This window comes from Chenopodium album, chromosome 2 (genome assembly GCF_948465745.1).
Source record: "Chenopodium album chromosome 2, dcCheAlbu1.1, whole genome shotgun sequence".
Classification (NCBI taxonomy): domain Eukaryota; kingdom Viridiplantae; phylum Streptophyta; class Magnoliopsida; order Caryophyllales; family Amaranthaceae; genus Chenopodium; species Chenopodium album.
The window spans coordinates 40,999,486-41,018,748 of NC_137835.1; the positions used below are offsets into that span (position 1 = coordinate 40,999,486).

Genomic DNA, 19,263 nt, shown 5'->3' on the forward strand with positions numbered 1-19,263 from the left:
AACCATCTCAAGGATTTTGAAAACTATTGCAATATTATCAAGGAGAACGGAGTTTCTCAAGAATTCATCCGCCTCAAGATCTTTCCCTTACCTTTCATAGGGAGTGCTTTGGAATGGCTAGACAAGGAGGTTAAGCCGAATTCTCTAAGGACATAAGATGAGGTAACCAAGGAATTTCTATCCCGTTTCCATCCACAAAAGAATACGGCGGAGGCTAGAGCTTTGATTCAAGGTTTCAAACAAAAGCCAAGTGAGAGCCTCTATGAAGCATGGGAGAGATACAAAGAGTATCAAAGGGAGTGTCCTAACCACAGAATTCCATCCTATAAAATTATTCAAATTTTCTATGGAGGCCTAAGTCCCCAAGGCAAGTCATGCCTTAATAGGTGAGCCGGAGGTCCCATTATGAATAAGACGGAGGAAGAAGTGGTAGACATTATTGAGGATGTGGTGAGGTATTATAGAGATTGGCAAGATGGTGAGAGGGATTCAACTAGCAAGAGTAGCTCGTTGGTGTAGTCGGTTGATCATCTAAATGCAATCAACAATCTCTCCCTACAAATGACAAACTTGGGGAAGGAAATGATTGCAATCAAGGAAAAATTGGAGAGTTCTTCCCAATGCAAGCTTAAAATCTTCCCTCCCAATTTAAAGAGAGATGTACATATTCTAACTCTCACCCCCTCCTTCTTCTAGTAATATGCCTAGTGGTTGTTTGTTTTGTGATGTGTGTGGTTCATATGATCATGATGCTTGTAATTCCCCTCTTGCTTTTCCGAATAGTAATGATGATTTAGATAACAATGAGAGTGAACATGTGAACTATGTGTCAAATAATAATAATGTGCAAAGGTTTGATAACCAAAGGGGTTATTGGAATAGGAATTACCAAAACCAAGGTAATTTTGACAACTATAACCAAGGTGGTGGTTATAGGAACTAAGGGAACCAAGGTTCTCGAGCAAAACTATAACAATCAAGGTTATAGTAGCCAAAATCAAAACCATAATTATAGTATTCAAAACCAAGGTTATGGAAATCATAATAAAGGTAGTGATAAACATAATCAAGGTTATGGTCAAAATCAAAATAGTAGTAATTGGAACGATCAAGGTAGGGGCAATTTTCAAAATAATGCTCAAAGAGGCCCTCCAACCGAATTTATTCCAAAGACTCAAGGTGATAATTCCTATTCACAAGGCTCTTCCTCTAGGTTTAATTTGGAGGAAATCATTGAGAATCAAACAAAGTTGTTGAACACTTACATGGCCGGAAGTGACAAGAAATTTAATGAAATGATGACTCATAATAAGGTGCTTGAAAACCAAATTTCTCAACTTGCCAATGCTTTATAAGACCATGTTAGTCCTTCTTCTTTACCTTCCCAAGGCCTAGATCCCTAGAGACCCGTGAATGCTATTGTTACAAGGAGTGGTAAGGTTCTTGAGGAGAGTTTTGCCTAAGAAGAGTGAAACTAAGGAAGTCCCTAAGGAGGTTTTGGTAGAAGATGAGAGAGATGGTGTATCTTTGAGTGAGATTGGGATTGAGACACCTAGAGAGGTGAGATTAGAGAAAGAAATTGTGAAAGGAATGGTGTCCTTCGAACAAGTATACTATTCCTTATCAACAAAAATTCATGAGACACAAGTTAGATGAACAATTTGGAAGATTTATTGACATGGTCAAGCAACTTCACCTTGAAAGGAATGGTGTCCTTCGAACAAGTGTACTATTCCGTTAGTGGGTTCAGAATTATTAGAAAGGTAATATATTTAGTAACATCAAGTGATCGGAATGTCTAGGAGGAGGCCGCTTCCGATCAATAATATTAATGCATAATTAATTTTACATCTTAATCTTGATTGAACCCTTTGGGTCACACCCTTTGCATAAACGAACCGACTCGACGAATTAATTCGGAAGAAATTAATTCATCGCCCGAGTATTAAATATTTAGACGTCGAAAATTCGAGATTAGTGCGTCAAAACCGAGTGTCGGAAGTCGATTCAAAAATAGTAAATGACGAGACGCTCAAATAATAATAAATGGACATTATTTCCCAAAATACCCATAGCATCGGAATGCCCCGAGCATCCGAGTGCTAGGGGAATAATGTGCTAAGTCGAGTCAAAAATAGTAAGGGCCACGTTATTGAGGTGTGTAAGTTCGCTGATGTGGGCGGTGTAACGCTTAGCGACATCGGGCCCACTCCCACGTTCATTGATCATCAAACGGTTGAGCGGAATGTGAGCACTCCATGTCTTAGTGCTAGGCACTTAGACATTTTGGACTACTAATTTTTGCTTAAATTGTCGTTTTCATTATTTTATTAATCTAATTTGTTTTAATTAGTTTAATAAATTTTGGAGGCTAGGCCTCAGTTTTGAGCGGCATTGGAAAAATTTATTTTGACAAATTTTGGGTTTTACCGGCTTAATTAATCGGATTAATTAAGTTTGATGCGAAATTTAGTGGGAGCTTCAAATGTTAATTGCGCTTATTTACATAACCGGTTAAACACAACTTTGACTAGTTTTAATTAGGAGTGTTAATTTTATTAACCACCTAGATTAGTTACTAGTTCACGCGTGTTTATGCAATATTACTTGTTTATCGTTGTAAAATGCATGGGCCATTCACAAATAGTGAATGGATGAATGGAATGTATATTCTCTCACGGGTTTTATGAAATGGCAACTAGTGGGGCACGATTAGGAAAGAAAATACCTCACCTAGGAGCGTAAGGCATACCGGGTATGCAAGTTGGTTTTGGTTATACTCAACGATATGAGCGATGGAGTCCTAACATGTCGTGGCAAAGTGAATAAATTGTTGAGAGAGCATTAGATGCGACGATTTATTCAACCAAGAGTGGCTTGGAGCCATTAGCAAAGCGTTGCTTACCTTAGGAGATTAAGTTTTAAGATAAGCCAAAGCATGCTTAACCACTCTTTGTTTCTTCGGATCTTAGAATCGACTTATTCTCACCAAATTGGGAACAACTTTAAATGTATGAGTAATACGTTTTTTAAATAAGTTTGATTAAAAATGCATGAATTCAATCTTATTTAAATATTATGAATGGTTTTTCAGATCAAAATTCTTTCAAATGTAGAATCATGTCTTCAACTATTGACAACAATCTTATGTTCCAAGAACTTCTGACGAGTGGAAAACTAGGTCGTTATCTAATCTTCCCTCGGTCAAACTAAATTTATAAACACTTAACAAACCTAAATACGAGTATAGAGGCAAGTCAAGGGTCGAACCCAAAGGAACGGTAATGTTCAAGCACTTTCAATTATGCGCCTAAGCTAGGTCGAAGACGAAGGTAAGAGAGAATACTAACAACTAACAAAACAAGTAACCAAGGAAATAAAACACTAGGAACGGGGATCAACATGTAATCATGTCAATTGCAACAACTTGGGAAGAGCATGCCAATCAAAGGTTGTGAGGACTAAATGATAAGAGCAATCAATTGGAATCAAAGAGCTATCTCCTAATTGTTAAGCTAGGGTTCACTATGAATAACAAATCAAAAGAATCACAATCAAAACCAATAGACAATTGCAATCCCTAAATAAATTGTTCGTGTCATTAGCAATTACAATGCAATCTAGTATAATTCTCAAGGCCTAATTGAATTACACACATGCAAACCTTCATTAATCACTTTAATCTCAACAATTAATCAGCACAATTCCAAAATTAATCATAATTAATCAATCATACAAGTTTCACCCAATTCCTAGCCAACAACTACTCAAACAACATCATCAAATAAACTATCAACTATAGAGAACAAGAATCAACAAAATATCAAGAACAATTACTCTAATCAAACATCAAATATCAAAATCAAACCAAACAAACATCAAATTAAACAAAGCAATTGAATGAGATAGAGTTTAGAAATGCTCATTGATAATTAAAAAGATCTCCAACACAATTGTCACACTTGCATCTTCAATCTCTCAATCACCATTGAAATTCCTCACTTTCTCTCTCTAAAACTACTCCTAATCTAGCCTAATCTAGAGAGAGAAGCTCTCAACCTAAGAGAGAGAAAACTAAAACTAAAACTAAAGAATTACATGAATCAAGAATAAAGGAAACCAAAAACTATATAAAAAAAAGGAGAAAAGAAGCTTAAAATCGTAAAAGATCCAGAAAACCGCGCCCGCGGAGGGGAACGGACACCCCGATAGCCGCGCCCGCGGCCCAAGCCCGCGCCCGCGGGGCCAAGGCCCGCGCCCTCGGAGAGCCCTCGGGACAACCGCGGGTGCTTACTGCCCAAATACGGCAGTTTTGGAGCTGCAGCAACCCCGCGCCCGCGGGTACTGTAGTCCGCGCCCGCGGCAGTTTTCCAAGGCCAACTTCAGAAGGCTGTAACTTCCGACCTAAGAATCGTATGAAGACGTGCGACCTATCATTGGAAAGATCTTCAAGTCTAGTGTCCAACCCAACTTGAATCACCTAATCCGATCTGTAGAACTTGAGATTTGACTAAAACAATGAACAAAGGTCCTATTTGATACTTTGCAATCCTTCGTTTTCCTTTGTTTCAAACTCAAATTCAATTCCGAAAAGTGCATATTGATCCTAGTCGGTGCTATTTTCAATTCCCATGCATATAGCCCGCGACGTACCTACAAAACAAGACAAAGAAATGGAGAAGCAAGAGAAATAGCCGAGAAATGAATAAAATGATAAGAAAGCCATTAAAAGCATGCATTTCTCTAAACTAACACAAAACACGCGAATCGAGCATTATTCTCTAAAACCACGACATAAACGACTACAAAGGAGCATAGAAATATAAAGAAAACATAGCCTAAAGGTGCCATAAATGACTCGGATCAACTTCCCGAGAAGTTATCATTTAGCTTGAATTTGGTAAACTTCAAGGAATGGGAACAAGAACTCCATTTGACCCTCAACAATTGCTACCTAGAGCATATCTTGGATACGCCCATCCCAAGTTTCTACTCAAAAGGGACTATGAGTGATATGGCTCATGAGGAGTGGAGTTATGATTGCAAAAGAGTCTCTCGACTCATGGCAAACTCCATTCCGGAACAGTGGAAGAAGAAATTCTCCAACTACCTTCCGGATGTACTTCTCAAGGCTCTAGAAGATGTGGTCAATTTGAGGGTAACAAAGAGCGATAAGGGCAACTATGATGGACTCGTGGAAGAAGTGACTAGGTCATTGTCTAACATGAGGATCAAGCCACCGCAAGATGGATGTCTTAGCAAAGAAAGGCAAGAAGTATGGGCTAGGGTCTATAGTGCAAGACTTAGACCCGGGATGCCCCTTCAAGCCCATGTGCAAAAGATGACAAGGTTATTTAACCATTTGGAACTAATTGGTAAACCGGTGGAGGATAAGCAAGCGGCTCATATGCTTTTAAGCTCACTCCACTTGAGATACGTTGCAATTAAGATGCGACTTACCAACAATTGGAACAAACCGTCCTACAAGGAAGTTGTCCAAGAGCTCCAGAAAACCTATTCTTGCAAGGCGGCTAAGTTTGCTCTAAGGCTCAAGAAAAAGGAGTTCAAAACAAGGCAAAGATGCACTGCTTCTATTGTAGTAAGAAAGGCCACTAAAAAAGAGAATGTAGCAAGTATCTAGAAGATGAGGCAAGAGGAAAGATAGCATAAATCTCAGGTATCATCTACACACTTGAAAATAAGGAATTTATAAGGTATTAGATACCGAAAAATTGACTCATTTTATGCTCTTATTTCAGGAACGAAATGAGCGGTGTTTTTCCAGTGGTCATGAGTACACAAGTGGAAGATGAAGAAGATCTATCCAAAGAAAGCTTGTAATCTCATGTATTTTGTCTAAATTCTAAAACTTGTTAAGTTTTATCTACCATACTTTGATCTTGCGACGTTGGACGTCATTTTAACCTTGATCACGAGAACTTTTGTTTAAATATCTTGCTTATATTTATGGAAATTACACCTTTTGTGTGTTTAGACAAAGTTGTGAATGATAATACCAAAAGAGCTAAAACCATGGAGTCAAACAAAACTTACTTGTGGCATTGTCGTCTTTGCCACATTAACATCAAACGCATCAAGAGACTTCTACATGAAGGTATTCTTGACTCTTTCTATTTAGAATCGTTTGAGAATTGCGAAGGATGTTTATTAGGCAAGATGATTAAACAGCCATTCTCCAAGTTGGGAGAAAGGGTAGGAGACTTTTTAGGTCTAATACACACTAATGTATGTGGACCAATGAGCTCCACCACAAGAAATGGACACCGATATTTTATCACCTTCACAGATGACTATAGTAGATATGGTTATGTCTACCTAATGTCGCATAAATCTGAATCGTTTGAAAAGTTCAAAGAATTTCAGAGTGAAGTGTAAAATCAGCTTGGCAAGAAAATCAAAGCCCTTCGATCGGATCGAGGTGGTGAATACTTGAGCCAAGAATTCAATGACCATATGAAAGAAAAGGGTATACTTTCAGAATTGACACCTCCAAGAACTCTACAATGGAACGGAGTATCCGAAAGGAGAAATCGGACCTTGTTAGACATGGTATGATCTACAATGGGTCTTAGTGATATTCTTATCTCTTTCTGGGGACACGCACTTCTAACTGCGGCACTAACACTGAACCATGCACCATAAAAAGTTGTAGAAAAGACTCCATATGAATTATGGACAAAGAAACCTCCTAGGTTGTCTTTGTTAAAGATATGGGGATGTGAAGCATATGTCAAGAAATTGATTTCTGACAAACTTCATCCCAAATCTGACAAGGTTTACTTTGTGGGCTACCCAAAAGAAACCAAGGGGTATTACTTCTACAACAAATAGAAAAAAAAGTGTTTGTTGCTCGTGATGGTGTCTTTTTAGAGAAGGAACACCTTTCCAAAATGACAAGTGGGGGGGAAATCGAACTTGACGAACTTCAAGAGGATTTGCAAAAAAAACAGAATGACAGTCTGACAGGGTAAAGTCGTATCCCCTAATCAAAAATAAATACCTAAATCACTAACTAAGGTAGATAGGGAAGTAGGGACGATCTCCACAGGGAAACACGTCTTTTTACTCCTAATTAAATATTATAATCTAAATTATTTAAGTAACCAATATTAAAAGTTGAATATGAAACTAAACTAAAAAGAGTAGGAAAAGGGAGAAAATAATATATAAAAGGATCTAGGGCATAGGTTCATCAATAAATAATACTCCGGGGTAAAATAGGGTAATCAATCATTGACATTGCATAAATAACATGATTAACAGGCTCTCGCAATTTATTAACCAACATAGACCTAACAGGCTCTCGCAATTTACTAGATCTAAGTTCTTATCGAAAATAGCCTTTAATATCAAATTAACATCTGCTCGATTCATCAATTTAATATTGCTATACTTTTACAAGCCGCAATTGCAAAACATTAAAACAATCCAATAAGAAATCATCATGCAATACCAACAATCAATAATAGTCAATCATCAATGCATCAATTAACCAGATTGTAAAGGGCTCTCGCTACTTATTACAATCACACAATTAATTTATCGGTATTAAATCTCATTTCTCGATTCTTGACTTAACCATTTATAAATTAACTTGCCTATTGAAACTAGACCTAAACATCAATTCTCATCTCTCGACTCTTGAATCAATATTGTCAAACTCATGCATAAAAGATAGGCCTAATCTAGTCACAGAGCATTAAATCAATCAATAGGAAATTAATCTAGCATTGATAATTAACAACAATAATTTACCCCTTCATATTATTTATTATATCCCCATAAACCCTAGAAATTAAACTACTCACACATGTTAAAAACTAAACTAATCAAAACAATAAAATAAATCATGGTGAAAGGAATAAAATAAATAACTAAGATTAAGGGAAGAGAAATCTTTACCAAAATAAATCTGGAATTAAAGAAAGAAATAAGAACAAAGGTTTAGGGAGAGAGTTTAGAGAGAGAAAACTAAGTAGAGAGAGAAAGTCTAAGAGAAAAGGTTAAGAGAAGAGGAAGAGAAGAAGATCTCCCCAAAAGAAGAGACGTTCTAAAAACGTATTACGGAGGAGTATTTATACTCCGTACAAAAATCCTAAACTAAAACAAATTAAAACGACTCTAATTGTTTCCTAAATAAACACGCGCCCGATCGGGCGCGCCTTTTTCACCTCTAATAACAATCTCGCGCCCGGCCGGGCGCGTCACCGGGCGCTTCTCCCGCCCGGCCGGGCGCGCCTCCGGGCGCCAGCCTTTTTGGCCGGGCGGATCATTTGGGCCAATATTTGGACTTCGATTGGGCTCCAATTCTTCGGGCCAATTTGGGTTTCCTCTTTGGGTCTTGAATACTCGGTCTAAATGCCCCGGTATCACCTATACCGAGCCCTTAATCACCGGTTCGATGGCTCTAACCGGCCCTGGGCTATAAACTCTGGTCGTGCTTCTCCAATGCTCGTGATTGCTCCAAAATATCTCGGGAAAATACTCCAAAAGAATAAATCCCTGGAAAAGTCAACCAAATCTACGAAAACACTAGAAAACACCAATTAGTAATAAAAGTGGCTCTAAAGAGCCAAAAACACTACTAATTATGACCAAGGGACGGGGGTAAAATACAATATAAAATAGACACATCACAGTCAAAGTGCTCAAATAGCATCTGTTGACGCAGGTCAAAATGATCAAAATTTGCAAAGTCAAACCGACAATGTAAATGCTCAATCCATTACCTTACGTAGGTTTTAGAGGCCGAGATTTCAACCTGAAAAATATCTTTGTTTAGTATTAACCGATATCTTAGAGGACATCCTGATTATGGATGAAGATGAACCAGCAACCTACAAGCAAGCGATGGAAACCACCGACTCTGCTAAATGGCATGAGGCCATGAGATCTGAAATGGATTCCATGTTTTAAAATCAAGACTGGGACTTGGTTGACTTACCCTAAGGTTAGATACCTATTAGTTGTAAGTGAATTTTCAAGAAGAAAACCGACAAAGATGGAAATGTTTTCGTTTACAAAGCTAGATTAGAGGCAAAAGGATACAGACAAGTTCATGGTATTGATTACGATGAAACCTTTTCACCAGTCGTAATGCTTAAATTCGTACGAATCCTCCTAGTGATTGCTGCATATTACAATTATGATATATGGCAAATGGATGTCAAAACCGCCTTCCTTAGTGGTATTTTGGATGAAACTGTGTATATGACACAGCCTAAAGGTTTTGTCGACCAAAACAATGCTGGGAAAGTTTGTAGGATTAAGAAGTCCATTTATGGACTAAAGCAAGCAAGCAGAAGTTGGAATCTGCGATTCAATGAAGCCATCGGTAAATTTGGTATTATCAAGAATCCAGATGAATCTTGTGTTTACAAGAAGGTTATTGGGAGTGACATCGCCTTCCTAATCTTATATGTTGATGACATATTGCTTATTGGAAACAGCATTCCGTTGTTAGAGTCTACAAAGGCCAAGCTTGGAAAATGCTTCTCAATGAAAGACTTAGGAGAGGCTTAATACATACTAGGCATCAAGATCTATAGGGATAGATCAAAAGGATGATTGGATTGAGTCAAAGTACTTATATTGATAGGGTACTTGCTCGATTTGTCATGGAGGAGGCGAAGAGAGGTCACTTGCCAATGTCACATGGCATAAACCTTAGCAAGAAGCAGTGTCCACAAACACCTGATGCGCAGGAAAGAATAAATCAGATTCCATATGTTTTTCTTATTAGATCGATCATGTATGCCATGATATGTCCTAGGCCAGATGTATCGTATGCCTTGAGTGCTACGAGTTGTTACCAATCAGATCAAGGAGAGGCCCATTGGACTGCGGCCAAGAATATCCTAAAGTACTTGAAAAGGAACAAGGATAAATTCCGGGTGTATGGTGGTTCAGAGGAAATAGTTGCAGACGGTTATACCGACGTAAGGACCTCGCTAACCTCGAGGTAACGGACCTAAAAGTTGCTAGTAGTTTTTGCGGGGTAACTTTCTCTAGAGGCTCGCGTATTTTCGGAGCTTAAAGCTTTCAAGTAAGAGCTCGTCTTTGTGGGCGAAGAATGAGTCAAAGGTAAATTCCGTTTATATCCTTTTCTGTTTATTTGTTATGCTTTATGGTTTTATTAATTATGAGTGGTTCTTTGGGTCGGGGTTGTTTCTGTGGTAAGTTGGACTTACCATACCCTTACACACCTTTCTCTACCATTTACCGAAGTTGTCACACAAATGCCCAACTATGCAAAATTTCTGAAAGATATTTTGAGTGGTAGGAGGACTTGTGATGTTGTAGAGACGGTGAACTTGAACGAGAACTGTAGTGCAATAATAATGAACAAGATGCTACCTAAGCTCAAAGATCCCAGAAACTTCTCTATCCCTTATGCCATTAACAAGATTCAAATTGATAATGCCTTATGTGACTTAGGAGCTAGTGTTAGCCTAATGCCATATTCGGTCTATCAAAAGACTTGAGTTAGGGGAAATTTTGCCTTCACACATAACCTTGCAATTAGCCGATAGGTTAATGAAATTTTGAAAGGGTAAGGTGGAGGATGTTCCATTGAGAGTGGGGAAGTTTGTGATTACGGAGGATTTTTTAGTTCTTGAAATGGATGAAGATGATACCATTCATATTATTCTTGTTAGACCTTTCTTGCTACCTCGGGTGCCAGGATTGATGTTAAGAGTGTAAAAATTTTAATTAAGGTAGGAGATGAGGTCATTGAATTTGACTTGAATGAAAGCATGAAGTATCCATGTTCTTCTTTAGAAAATTGCATGATGATTTATTCTCTTGATCATGTTGTGTCTTCCATGCATGAGCACTTGCTCACTTCTAATGATGCTCTTGAGAATTTTTTGTTGAACAAGGAAAAGATAGGTACTCTTACCAAGGAAATGGCTTGGTATGAAGATGTGCTAAATGGAGGCATTGAGGATGTTGAAGAGAAAATGTTTTTGAGCATTTCTAGCCAAGAAGCTTTGCAAGTGGCAACATAGAAAGAAGGTAAAGGTGTTCTAAAGGTTGAGTTAAAAAATCTCCCATCACACCTTAGGTATGAATTTATCAAGGATTTCTTGCTCATTGCAAAGCCCCTTCAATGATCATCTTCAAAAGGATGTGAAGTTTGTATTTGATGACAAGTGTTTTGAGGCATTCAATAAGTTAAAGAAAGCTCTAATCTCTACTCCTATTGCTCAAGCTCCAAGATGGGATTTACCATTTGAGTTGATGTGTGATGTAAGTGATTCGGCAATAGGAGGTGTCTTAGGTCAAAGAGTGGACAAGAAACATCATGTGATCTATTATATGTCCAAGACTCTAAATGGAGCTTAACAGAATTACACTACAACGGAGAAGGAATTCTTGTCTATAGTTCATGCTTTTGAGAAGTTTCGTTGTTATCTATTGGGTTCCAAGACCATTGTCTTCACGGATCATGCGGATTTCAAGTATCTTTTTGCCAAGAAAGAGTCCAAGCCAAGGATGATCCCGTGGGTTCTTGAGCTCCAAACCTTTGACATTTAGATTAGGGATAAGAGAGGAGTGAAAAATGTTGTGGAGGATCATCTCTTTCGTTTAGAAGATTCTAAAATTCATGATGATGGTTCTCTAATTAAGGATAGGATGCTTGATGACTTCTTGTACTCTATTGAACCATAGAAGCTCCCATGGTTCGCCGATTTAGTGAACTGTCTTACATGTGGGGAGTTTCCTCCTTCGTTTTCTAAGAACCAAAGAAAGAAGCTCAAGAGAGAGGCAAGGCATTATGTGTGGGATGATCCCATCTTATATAAGCGAGGGGTCGATGGCTTACTTAGACGTTGTGTGCCAAACGAAGAGGTTCCTAGTGTTTTTAAAAGGTGCCATTCAGATCCGAGCGAGGGCCATATGGGTGTCTCTAAGACTGCGACTAAGGTCCTTCAATGCGGTTTATGGTGGCCACATCTCTTTAAGGACTTATGGGGCTTTGTAAAGTCATGCGACCGATGTCAAAGAGTTAGGAACATCTCCAAGAGAAATGAAATGTCTCAACAACCCATACTCGAGTTAGAGGTGTTTGATGTATTGGGTATTAATTTTATGGGGCCATTTCCCTCATCTTTCGGAAATAAATACATCCTTATGGCGGTCGGTTACGTGTCTAAGAGGGTCGAGGCCATTTCCTCCCCAACTAACCACCACAAGGTAGTTATGATGTTTTTTAAGAAGATAATCTTTCCAAGATTTAGGGTACCAAGGGCGGTGATAAGCGAAAACAGTGAACGAATAACAGTGCAGTGAGTGGGTAGATTCCAGTGGTAGATTATCATATTCGAATATAGCAGAACTTATACCATTTGATTCTTTTTTTTAGCGTGGTGGTGTATTCCTTCATCCATTGTGAATTAAAGAAAATGATTTAATACACTAAGTAGTTGGGAGATCATTTATTGTTGCTTTAGAGTATTTCAACCATTGACAGAGGACTATTTAGTTAAAACATGCCTTTGTTTTTTAGGGTATACACTAGTTATTGTTAAAAAAAATAATGGAGGGAAATAGGAGCAAGAGGGTAGTGGCTAAAAAGAAAGTGAGTGATGAAAACAAAGTGGTTTCTCAAAAGACACCAAAGGGACTTATGAAGCGGTTGGAGTTTATGAAAAAAATTGGGTTTCATGATCAAAATGGTGTCCTTCAAGACTTCTAGCTACCTAAAAGAGGTAGAGAGATGATGTTCTCACACCAATCGGCGACTATAGCTCGTGGTGGGCTTCAAAATCCCATAACTGGGATAGATTTTCATCCTGAGTACCCATTCCTAACGCCATTCAAGATAGGAGGTCCCTCATAGTTTTGCAAAGAGGCATATTGTTTCATGCACTATCTAGTGGATGCTCACAAGATTGCGATTAGTGTCATCCTTAGAGAATTCTATGAAACAATGATAGATTGTATACGATCTCCATGGTACTGTTGCCATTGGCTTCGGTTTTTGGAGCTCTTTATGTCCCACTATGATTGGGCTGCAAATGTTGAATACATGCTCAACAACCATTGTAAGGAAGGTGAGACATTCTGTCTTCTACTACTTGGCCATGATTTCACTTCCAACTAAGACAAAGACGTGGTTCATGTCACTGTGGAGTGGATGAATTTCTCTCATGAGGATCCTTATGATATCATCCACTCGAGTGAGGAGCAATGCATGTACTTTAGGAGCAAGATGTTGGCTGAAAATGGGTACGATGAGATGCAAAACCTTGATCTCATTACTAGGGAGTCCTTTGTCTATGATGACTACCCACAGTGGTATGTCAATTTGTTGAACGCGGCGAAGCAACGATACGACAACAAGGTCAATCCGGATTCCAGAGAGTTTAGGAACGGACATGCGCCTGATTACAATGACCCCTATGTGAAACCGTGGGAAGGGTACCATGATTTCAGCTTGGACGATGATTGATTGCTGCTAGGCCACGCAATCGCTAGTTATTCCTACTAATTATGTTACTGCTTTTGATTACTAATACCTTAGCATGGATCTTTAATTTATTTTGTCTTTTAAGTTGATGTCCATGTAATGCAGTTACCAATATTTTATGTATCATCCAACATGAGGTGGTACATTCCTTCTGTAGTTTTAGTAATGACTATGTACTAATTTACTTTCATTAGCACATTTACCTCTGCACGGATGTACCATTGAAAATCTTTTCTTCTGCCATGAAGCTGGGACTAAATTCTTTGTTCCACCCTTACTTTCAAGGGTTAATAAAAAACTATATAGAGTTTAGAATATGCAATTCAACCCTAGTACTCGTTTAACATTAAGGCTGCTACAAGTTTAATAATTTAAATATAAAAACAGAACAATTACTAAGATGGTAAGCCCAATTTTGACAATGTTCACATGTTGTTTCTCCAACATCTCCACCCTATTGAAAACGCCCCCAGTATTGTTTGGTGGACCGTCCTCGACGAGGTCAGATTCCCTAACCCGTTCCCAATATCCGCAGTGGCAACATTTGTAATATGGCCTCTTCAGATTCATTTCTGACATAAATATGAAAAATTCCACAAGGGTTGAGTCATCCCTCAAGTAGTTAAAAATTTTGGCTGATATCCACGAGATATCCGGGGTAGCACAAGGAAAGACGAATACACCGGCTTCCATAAGAGGCTGAAGACATAGTAGACATTGCAATTACTGAAATTTTAAAAGACGTTGATAATATTTTTTGCTTTCCTCTTTTCATCCTTTTTTGAGGTAAATATAAAGGGGGGTAAATATAAAGGAGGGTAACCTTGGATGAAGGGTGGGAAATGTACTGCTTTAACCCGCCAATTTTTGGCTAAAAAAAATATAGCACACCATACCACCTTTTGCGCCATCTCCATTTAAGTAGTACATATCTTAACCTGTTATTGTACCGCTGGTGTTATGTGTGTTTTACATATTTCTTAAACTACAACTGTACATCATGACAACATTAATACTACTTTTTTAAGTGTAGTATTGTACCACTAAGATTTAGTACTACAAAATTTCATTAAAAAATAACACAATTTTAAAAAGGGGGAAGTCAGACCAACGAGTGGCGTACTAATAATTTGATTGTTCAGTGCATTTGATCTCAGTCTTTAATAAAAAATACATCAGAAAACATTGCTTAAAGTACAACCCAAGTTAACATAATTTAAAAGTAAATAGAAGAACCATTACCCTCAACGTCGCCATCTTGCCCCAGTATCACCTCCACATCAAAGGTCCTTTCTGGACTATTCGTGGTGCGACCCATCAAAAGCCAAGTCTGATGCGAACCAGTGGCTGTTAATGTTAGGCTCCTTGTCTGAGCTAAATAGGTCGTTGTTCAGTTCTTCTTGCTGAGGGAGTGGGATGTAAGGCCATGTTGGAGTTGGCGGCTACAAATTAAAAAATGTTTTTGTTACCAAAACTTAGACACAGAGTAATTAGTTATATTAATAAGTGGTCCATATTATGTGAAGCTAAGACAGGACATACCCAAAATATGGCTTCCAAAACCATTCCCTCTTCCCTTGTTGATGTGCACAAGAAATTAGCAGTAAGTTCCCTTGGCCTCCAAAACACTAACACCCCACCTGGGTTGTTGTGTGGACCAGCTGCCTCGACTACATAGTCACCTGGGAGATCAGCCAACATCCCGTTCTTTGCGTACTGGTTGCCTACACGAGCTTTTAATATGATTAGTAAAATTGGGTTAAAATTCTTTTGAAGGGTTGTGAAGTTACGAACAAACAAAGGCCTTGTGCATCCTCTAGCATTCCAACAAAAACCAAACGACCCAATTCGTATGGTAGTCTGCTGGCTACTGCTTGAGGCCACATACTCTCCTGTGTAACTAACACGGTGGTATCTTTTTCAGATAGGGAGAATTTGGTGGACCTTGGGCTTAATCGTGCACCCCGATATATTGAGCCTCATCTGGGTATGTCCGTCGACGAACTTCAATACATGGAGCGTATCCGTGTATGACCCGACAAATATATTTCGCCACATCATAGGGAAGGCATATGTGGGTACCTCGAATATGTTGAGAACGGGCTCCAAATCAATTGCTTCAGCCAATGCGGTGGGTATCGTGCGCAACGACGAAGAGGAATAGAAGGCTTGGAGCAGCCACAATATCATTACAACTGCTCCTTCATTGTAGCAGCCCACTAAATCCTCTAAAAGTGGTAAATGGCCGAGAATAGGGCTTCCGTCTTTGATAACCATGAATTGAGTTGGGGAACACATTTCCTGAAGAAGACGTGCCCTCAAGTTTTGGATAGGGTGGAAAGAACCACTTACTAAGTGCTCATTTGTCTTGAAATAATTCAAAACATTTAAGTTTAATTCGTTGAATTCCCGCTCCAATTTCTTGAAGTACATTATAGGCAAGTGTGGGTGCGGTACAACATAAACAAAGGAAACGGGAAGTGGATGAAAATTCTCCATTGTTGTGAAGAAAACTCAAATATGTCTACCCAGGGTTGGAATAGGATTGAGTGCAATGATGATGAAGATGATGTACCTTAGCAAATTGGAGCAAATTGAGGTGAGTGAGGGTGAGTAAGTTAAATGACGAATAGATCTAGTGTTATTGGGGGAAAATATTAATTTTGAAAATTTGACAATTTACCATGTTACTGTGGTAATCCTACTATAGTAGGCTACGACATGTACAGCACTAGGCCAGGAGTTGTCTTTTCAAAAGAAGCACTTATTCGAAGACAATGATATATATATGTACCATTGACGAAATAACTAGGTTTAATTGTACCACTAAATGGTCTTCATATGTGTCATTGTGAAAAAAAGGTGAGCTAGTCAAATGTGAAGTCCAACTTAATGTGAATTCGAATTTGATTAGGTGTTATACACATGCAAGCATCTAGCACAACAAAGTTGTGTCGAATTTCATTACGTATTCTACCCATACACGAGTGAGAACATAAAAGTAAGAAAGGACCAATAGCAATTTGACTCACACACCAACAACATATGGACGTTATTTAGTTACATAGTTTCATGACAAAACACTTCCAATGCTATGATAACTAATTAATGCTATGTGTAATTGTTTTGCTTACTACGTAGTTATTGAGTTCAATAACTAGTATTAATACATGTAGTTTTTATTAACAAATTACTCATTGTATGTGTTTTATGCTATTTTGAAGTACAATCAATGGCACAAATCCTCTGGGTACTAATACCATTGTAACCACATTAATAGCCAATACCATCTCAGTGATACAACTGTAATGGTCTAATGTACCACTTTTATTACAATGGTACCCTACTTCTCTTAATGGTACCCTACTTGTCTTAATGGGACCCTAATTGTCAAGGCATACACTTGAATGGAAAAGGGAGGATAACTAGTTGTGCGGTTGCATTGCTTTAAAATTTATATGCCACACGCAAGACACATGTTACTTCACATGGTGCATATTTGGTTTATCAGTTAAACGTATGTAACAATAACTATAACACACAAGAACTGTTCTGAATACAACCTACACAAGTACACAAACTATATACATTACTCATATAAACTTACTCAACAAAGTGACTTATGTATAAGAGATAATGTTGCATATTATGACTACATTATTAATACCTACATTATAAAAGTCCAAATGGTTGTCCATACTGTTGGGGTTTGGTAAGTCCAACTTACCGCGGAAACGACCCCGACCCAAAGAACCACTCGCAATTAATAAAACCATAAAGCATAACAAATAAACATAAAAGAATAAAATCAGAATTTACCTTTGACGTGTGCTTTGCCCGACCTTAAGGGCTCTTACTTGAAAGCTTTAGCTCCGAAAATACCGATCCTCCAACGGTATCCACCCACAAAGGACGAACAACGACTTTTTATGTCCACTACCTTGGAGTTAGCAAGGTCCGACCAAAACCCGAGTGATTAAATGAGTTCAAAGGTTTTCACAACGGTTCTCACTCAAATGATTTTCCCAATACCCCAACTAGGGTATTTATAGGGAAAACAAGAGAGTGAAAAGGCTCTCCCATCAATGTGGCAGAATTTGTTTTTTCCACTTTAGTTTAAAGCTAAAATAAAATAAATAATCAAACTAGTAATAAATCAACAAGTGGCAAGCTCATAAGAGAGGTTAGGTGAGGACCATTTGGAGGAGGGGGAGGGACCAAACTTGCTCCCCACTCCCTCTCCAAAAACCAGCCAACTCAACCGTCAAGCTTCCTCTTATAATGAGCCACATGGCACCACAATTGGGCACAAAGTCACCCAAGGTGGGCTGCCATGTGCGGCTGCCAGCAGGCCCAACACAAGCGTGCGGGCTGCTTGGCGTTGCTAGCCAGCAAGCCCAGCACGGCTTGTGCGGGCTACTCCTGCACTTGGCCAGCTAGCCGCGCATTGCTGAGTGCCGATGCTCCTTGCGCGCGTTGGCCAGCGCTGCTAGCATTGGTGAGCTAGCACGCATAAGCCAGCCTAGGCTCGGCTTGGTGCACATGCTAGCCACCATGATATACAAAATGCCCGTAGCACTCGGTTTGCTAGGGCATCCCGATGCTAGGGGTAAATTGGTCTTGTTGGTTTATTATTTTTGTGTCTCGTATTTTATTATTTTGACTCGACTTCTAACGTTCGGTTTCGACGCTCCAAGCTCGAATTTTCGATGTCTAAATATTTAATACTCGGGCAATGAATTAATTTCTTCCGAAATTAATTCGTCGATTCGGTTCTTATATTTGCTAGGGTGTGACCCGAAGGGGTCAGTCAAGATACATATCGGAAGCGGCCTCCACCCAGGCATTCCGATCACTTGACCTTGCTGAATATATTAGCTTTCTATTAATTCTGAACCCACTATCAGAATAATACACTTGTTTCAAGGACACCATTCCTTTCAATCTCCCATTTGTCCTTTCGGACAAGTGAGCATTTAGTGTATAGCCTTTTTCCTATGCCTCTTCATGAACTAGAAGGTAAGATTATTTCGTCATCCTTATCACGTCCAGAGAGTTTCTCGATTCCAAGTTCGATTGTCAATAAACAGATGATATCTAAAATCCATCCGAGCACTGCCATGCATTTTTACAGTCTCGCTTTACGAGAGGCCTTGCATACAACAAAGACATCTTCCTTATTTTAGTAGGGGGACATTCCCAGTCTTGTAATGTAGCTCCTCTTACTGAGAGGACTTAGCCGTCCGAGTGTTGTCGTTATAATCCCCTGTTACGGCAGACGTTTGACAACATCAAAACGGATTAGTACTCAAACAAGAGAACTCAGAATACTCATGGTCAAGGAAATAGGATCCGATAGCCATAATGAGAAGTATACTTCATGACGATCTTTAATCTCTTTAAAGTATTCTCTTAGGTCGATCCAGTATAGTTCTAAAGCAATATCTGTGCAAATGATTTATGACAATCATATCCTCGTAGCACGAGAAACAGTGCTATAAATCAAACTACACACTAATCTGAATTGGTCATTCATCGTCCATCGTTTAAATGACCTCGATCAGGGACAATTTTCGATTATAATATTCAATGTTCACTTAATAGGTGTTTCCTTATCAAGACTGGTCTTGATACCCTATTTTGAATATTCTAAGAATCGAGTGGACTCATTATTTAATCCTAAACCACAATTAAATAGCAAACGGTGTAATAAAATATTGCATGAAATTTATATTACTCCAAAACTTTAATGAATTTTTTAGTGT

The 19,263-nt window shown here is 38.7% G+C and overlaps 1 non-coding gene across 1 annotated transcript; it reads right to left on the reverse strand.

Moving 5' to 3' along the window:
• Positions 1-211: 211 nt before the first annotated feature.
• On the reverse strand, positions 212-317 carry LOC145607093 (small nucleolar RNA R71). Its single transcript, XR_014105500.1, has one exon. It is a non-coding gene; the product is annotated as a small nucleolar RNA R71 (small nucleolar RNA).
• Between the last annotated feature and the right edge of the window lie 18,946 nt (positions 318-19,263).